Here is a 5640-nt window from a genome sequence, read left to right on the forward strand (position 1 = left end):
GCTTCCCTCTATCTCTCTCTCTGCCTGCCTCTCTGCCTACTTGTGATCTCTGTCTGTCAAATAAATAAATAAAATCTTTAAAAAAAATAAATAATCTCTTTAAGAAAAAGAGTTTATTTATTTGACAGAGAAAGACACAGCAAGAGAGGGAATACACGCAGGGGCAGAGTGAGAGGGAGAAGTAGGCTTTTGCTGGGCGGGGAGCCCAATGTGCGGTTTGATCCCAGGACACTGGGATCGTGACTTAATTGGAAGGCAGACGCCTAAGGACTGAACCACCCAGGCACCCCTAATTTCTAATTTCATACTATTGAGTTTGAGAAGCTTGATAATGATTTCTTTTTAAAATTTTATTTGAGAAAGATAGAGCAGGGGAGGAAGGGCAGAGGGGAGGGGGAGACGGACTCCTCTGGCAGGCTCCCTGCTGAGTACAGAACCCATCACCTCAACCCAAGACACTGAGATCATGACCTGAGCTGAAATTAGGAGAGATGCTTAACCAACTAGCCACTCAGTAGCCCCTTGATATGATTTCAGTACTCTTAAATTTATTAAGACTTGTTTGTGGCCTGTGATTTATCCAGGAATTTTACATGTGCACTTGAGAAGAATGTGTATTCTGCCATCCATTTAGATGGACTGTTCTGTATATATTTATTAAGTCCAACTGGTCTAATGTGTCATTGAAGGCTGATTTTTTAAGTTCATTTTCTATCGGGATGACTACTTGATTGATGTAAATGGGGTATTAATATCCCCTAATATTATTATATTACTGTCTATTTCTCCCTTTAGGTCTGTTAATATTTGCTTTATATATTATGTACTCCTGTGGTGGGTGCATAAATATTTATAAATGTTGTATCTATTTTTTGGATTGACCTCTTTATCATAATGTAACACCATTTTTTGGTCTTTTGTTAGTCTTTATTTTAAAGTTTATTTTGTCTGATACAAGTATTGCTACTCTAGCTTTCTTTTGGTTTCCATTTGCCTAGCATATCTTTCTTTTTTTACTATTTCACTTTATATCTGTGTGTATCCATACATCTAAGGTGAGTCTCTTGTAGGCAGGACATAGATGGGTCTTTTTTGTTTGTTTGTTTGTTTTGTTTTTAATCCATTCAGTTACTCTATGTCTCTTGGAGAACTTAGTACATTTACATTTAAAATAATTATCTTAATCTCACAAAACAAACTGAGGGTTGCTGTGGGGAGGGGGTTCGGGAGAAGGTGGTGGGGTTATGGACATTGGGAAGTGTATGTGCTATAGTGAGTGCTGTGAAGTGTGTAAACCTGGCAATTCACAGACCTGTACCCCTGGGGCTAATAATACATTATATGTTTATAAAAAAATTAAAAAACTTAAAAAAAAGTAATTATCAATAGGCATATACTCATTGCCATTTTATTGGTTGTTTTTACTGGCTGTTTTTGTACTTTCTCTCTGTTCATTTCTTTTCTTTTTTTTTCCTTTGTGTTTTGGATACTTTTTATAGTGGTATACTTATACTCTTTTCTCTTTATCTTTTGGGTGTTTGCTATAAGTTTTTGCTTTGTGGTTACCATGAACTTTAGCTTTTGCTTGTCTTTCATTTTTCCTTCAATTTTAAATGACAACTTTGCCAGATAGAGTATTCTTGGTTGGGAGTTCTTTTTCTTTAGCATTTTGAATATACATTTGTACCACTCTCTTCTGGCCTGCAAAGTTTCTGCTGAAAAATTTGCTGGCAGTTTTATGGGGATTCACTTGTACATAACAGTTGTTTTCTTTTTTCTGCTTTTGGCATTCTTTCTTCATCTTTAACTTATGACATTTTAGTTATGTCTCTTGGCCTCATCTTGTTTGCAAACTCTCTGGGCTTCTTGGTCTGAATGTTGTTTCTTTCCTCAGGTTAGGAAGTTTTCAGTCATTATTCAAGGTTTTGGCCCCTTTCTCTTTCTCTCTTCTCCTTCTGGGACCTGTATAATGTGAACGTTAACCTATTTGATGTCCCATAAACCCCTTATGCTATTTCATTTCTTTTCTTTCTTCTTTTTTTTCCTATTTGCTGCTCTGATTGGTGAATTACACCCAATCAATTAAGACATGTTTGTTGCCTAACATACAATTTATGTCTTTGAGTTGACTAATCTTTTCTTCTGCTTCAACTAGTCTCCTAATGAACCCTTCTAATGTATTTTTTCAGTTCAGTTGTATTCTTTAGCTCTGTGACTTCTGTTTGGTACTTTATTATATTTTTCATCTCTTTGTTGAAGGTTTCACCTTCAATGTTTATCCATTCTTCTCCCCAGTTTGGTAAGGATCATTACACTGAACTCTATCAGCTATATTACTTATCTCTCTTTCATTAAGTTTTATTTCCTGAAGTTTTATCTTATTCTTTCATTTGGGGCATATTCTTCTGTTTCTGCACTTTGCTTGACTTTCTGTGTTGGTTTCTATACAGCAGATGAAATAATCACCTCTCCAAGTTCTTGAATAAGGTGAGACTTTTTGCTCAACCCTTTCCCAGTTCTTTGTCATATCCCAAACCTTTGTGCTTGTCCAAGCAGAGTATCTTATTTTTAATAGCTCCAGTATTTGAAGATATGCCAAGACCTGTCAGTATTCTTAAGAGGAGGATCTCAGCACTCAGCCTGCTTGCCAGGGCATTAGGTGTTGTCTTCTGATCTGTAATCGTAAAAATTGGAGCTCCAAATGAGTGTAAAGACTTCTTTCTGGGAGATAATGGCAAGCTGGAACAAGGTAGAGAGAATGTCAAAATGGTGTCCACAAACTATTTTCCTTGAGGAAAGCCCTGTAATCTACTAGATGTGTATGAAACCTGAAGTCAGCCTTTACAATAAAGCTCTAGGACAAGCAATGAGACCTCCTTCACAGAAAGACTGGGGTTGTACCTCATTCTGCTGTCTGCATAGTGCCCTGGGTTGGCTGTCAAAAACTACCTCTAATTGCTGACATCCTGTGGACCCATAGGACCCACAGTATAAGGCCTCCTGGCCACTAGGGCCAGGTGATCAAGGGACTTCCCCTGGACAGCAGCTGCCAAAACTGGGGCATCAGATGTAAAATCCAAGGGCACTAGCGATGATGTAAATCTCACATAGGTACTGGTGCTCTGGGTGTGGCAGAGGGAGAGGGAAAAGATAGTGCCCTCCCTCCAAAGTCTCTGGAAGGATTACAGTCAGCACCTAGATGTGTGTTTAATTAGAAAATATGCTATAGCCATGATAATTAGCTAATAGACCTCCTTTGCAGAAATAAAGTGCTCCTGGGTGTTAGCTGTTTAAGATCTCTATCCATTGGTTACAGTCCTATGGGACCCATGAACAAAAGCCCCACTGGTCACCAGAGTCAGGCTACATAGAGTTGTTGCCTGGCAGCAATCACAAAAATTGGGGCACCAGACAGGGTTATGTGCTCTTTCCTGCGTGACACCAATTCTTATAGTCCCATGAGACCAAGAATGCAAGCTTCCTTGGCCTCCAGAGCTAGTAGTCAAGAGATGTCCCTTGGGCAGCAGCCATAAAAATTGGGTGACAAGATGCATGTAAATGTTCCATGCTGGGAGATACTGGTGCTCTAGAGAATGGCAAAGGGAGAGTGTGAAGATGGTGCCTCCAGTCCCTGGAGAGTGTTCTCGTGGGCTCCTGGCTGTGTGTGTTAAGTTAGATGCCTGACTCTCAGGCTGACACTTTAATATAAGTGTTGAGTGTCCTTCACTTTATTATATATATATATATATATATATATATATATATATATATATATAAATAAAATAAAATAAATAAAATAATAAAATAAATAAATTAATAAAATAATAAAATAAATAAATTATATATATATATAATTTATTTATTTTTATTTCTTTTCAGCATAACAGAATTCATTGTGTCCTTCACTTTAAATCTGGGCACTTTTGGCTGTCTCTGAGCTTGGTCTGTGGTAAGTGAATCTGAGTACTGGGCTTTGTAAGAGCAGTTTCCCAGGTCTCTACAATCTTATGGGTCTTGTTGGTTTTCAAAGTTAGATGTTTTGGGGGCTTGTGTCTCAGGTGCATGTCCTAAATGTCTCAGTGTCCTAAAAGCCTGATGTGCCCTTCGTTATTTGGGGAGAAGCTCCACAGGTAAAGTTTTCTCCCAGTTGTGGATCACTGTACTGGGAATAGAGTTTATAGTGAGCTTGTGTTCCAGGCTCTCAGTGTGGTTTTCTTATTTGTTCAATGTGTAGTCACTAGTTAGCAGACCTTTAGTTTTTTTTTGAGAGGAAATTATTCCATACATAGCTCTAAACTCCGTGTGTCTATGGGAGGAGGGGAGTTCAAGATCTTCCTGAATTGCCATCCTGATTTGGAACTCTTATTTTGAAATACTTTTTTTTTATTTATAAAAGGTAAATACATTAAGAATATAACTTAGTGTCATCTCTTTAATTTAGGCAATAGCTGTATCTTTTTATACATTTTTTTCTAGAAGGCATTTACTTTTGTCAAGTGATGAAAAGTTTAACAACTCATTATTTAAATTTACAAGGATTTTTAATAACTATAAGTAAGTTCTCATGAATCGCTTCTCAGCCTTTTGGCTAAGATCAAGTGTAGTATAAATAAGATCTCACAGACTTAATCTCTAAGAGTTATGTTTCACCCCAACAACCCTGTACTAGAATGCAGAGTCAAGGGATTTGATTCCAAGGTCCAGGTCTGTCAGTTTCTCACTGCGTGATTTTGATTGAGGTAGGTAACTTGAATCAGGTTTTATGTTTGCAAAATGGAGATACTGGTCTCTTTTCTATATACTTGAAAGAGTAGTTGTGAAGATAAAGAGATAATGTATCTGAAAATGCCTGAAAAACTAGAAATCACTACAGAATATGAGAGATATGGTAATTTAGGTTGAGATCACTTCTACTTCCTTCTGAAAATTTTATCCTTAGGTCTTAATTATCATCTTCTGCTCCTTAAAGTGATGCTTCCTTTTGAATGCAAGCCAATTATCTTTAAAAAACTAAGCAATAATGGAAACATATCTTTTCAAAGTAAGAGCAAAATCATAGGATGTTAATAAACCATGTGATTGTCTTACAAAGATTAGTAAAAAAAAATAGAAATAAGCATAATTTATGGTATGATCTTACACATTCTAACAGTGCCCTTAACCTGAAAAAGTAAGTCTAGCAAAAGTTACACAAAATTTTAAACACTTGAAAAAAGGAAGTAGCAGACTACTCAGTCATCTTATCTATATTTTGAATAGGTCTTTTGGAGCAGGTGAAATACGAAATTACTTTATTAACAAAAGGTTAAATTTTCCACCTGGCCAACAGTGTATAGGAAGTTGTCCCATGCACAGAAACTCAGAATGCAGAACAGCATCTTCTCATTAATCACCAGCACTTTCCTGAAGAAGAAGATTCAAAAAGACAGTAACCCAGGTAGAACTGAAGAATGGGAAAAATGCCAGTTTTAAAATTTAAAAAGTTGAAACTATGGCTCTTTTAAGAGAAACAGATTTATGCAGCACGTGTTCAACAATCACAAACAAAAGGCAAATGAAAGGGTTTACTGGTCTGCAAGAAATCTTTGCATTCTCTCCAAAGCTGCATATATGTTATGGGTGATACAATTCATCAGGATA

The 5640-nt window shown here is 36.8% G+C and overlaps 1 pseudogene; it reads left to right on the forward strand.

The window, feature by feature from the left end:
* The first annotated feature begins 4568 nt into the window (after window positions 1-4568).
* LOC122907948 lies at window positions 4569-4655 on the forward strand (annotated as a pseudogene).
* The last annotated feature ends 985 nt before the right edge of the window (window positions 4656-5640 follow it).

Source organism: Neovison vison, chromosome 5 (assembly GCF_020171115.1).
Source record: "Neovison vison isolate M4711 chromosome 5, ASM_NN_V1, whole genome shotgun sequence".
NCBI lineage: Eukaryota > Metazoa > Chordata > Mammalia > Carnivora > Mustelidae > Neogale > Neogale vison.